Source organism: Mus pahari, chromosome 1 (genome assembly GCF_900095145.1).
Source record: "Mus pahari chromosome 1, PAHARI_EIJ_v1.1, whole genome shotgun sequence".
NCBI classification, from domain to species: Eukaryota; Metazoa; Chordata; class Mammalia; order Rodentia; family Muridae; genus Mus; species Mus pahari.
Window position 1 is genome coordinate 139,657,571 of NC_034590.1, and position 838 is coordinate 139,658,408.

Here is an 838-nt window from a genome sequence, read left to right on the forward strand (position 1 = left end):
TATTAACGCTCCAGCTCATCCAGGATGTCAGGCACACAGACCTTGCTTTAATATCCAAAAGATCTTGTAAAAAAAATAAAAATAAACCATGGCTTCTTCACACAGATTGGAAGTCCCTGTCATTTCCAGGCGACAGTGATATAGAAGAAGGTGCTATGCTATACTGGGGATGGATTCCGGTGTGCTTTTTACTCCTCTGGGGAGAAATGTGCCAAAGAAGCAGCTTTGGAGCTCACATTTAGAAAGAGGGGAGAGAGGCAGACGTCACAGAAGTTGGGTCTTCAGGAGTGCGGGGGGGGGGGGGGATTGTCAGATGAGGCTGCCTGGCACTTGGAGGGGCAGATGACACAGAAACCCTGTCTTGGAACAAGTAGGCTTTCACCCTTTAAAGAAGAGGTATCATCAGGCAGCCTAATTATTCAAGTCAGGAAAAAGGATTATCCAAGAAAAATAAAAGCAAAGCAACAACAACAACAAACCAAACAGAACTCCATGGTAAAACCTAAATGTGACAGGCCTGAAAACCAATAGGGAAGTTTTGGTGGAGGCCTAAGTGGCAGGAACTGATGATGTTTCTTAGAGATCCACAAAAGCTGAGATGTCTAGGAAGCACTGCGGGGGGGGGGGAGCAGCATCTTCTCTGGCACGCAAAGGACCAGCTCACTCTAGCAGCCTGGAGGGGAAGGAGAAGCTGCCTCATTGATGTTGATGGTGAACAGGAAAGTTTTGGCTTATATAAGGCCCAGGATATTTTCTTCCTTCCTTCCTTCCTTCCTTCCTTCCTTCCTTCCTTCCTTCCTTCCTTCCTTCCTTCCTTCCTCCCTCCCTCCCTCCGTCT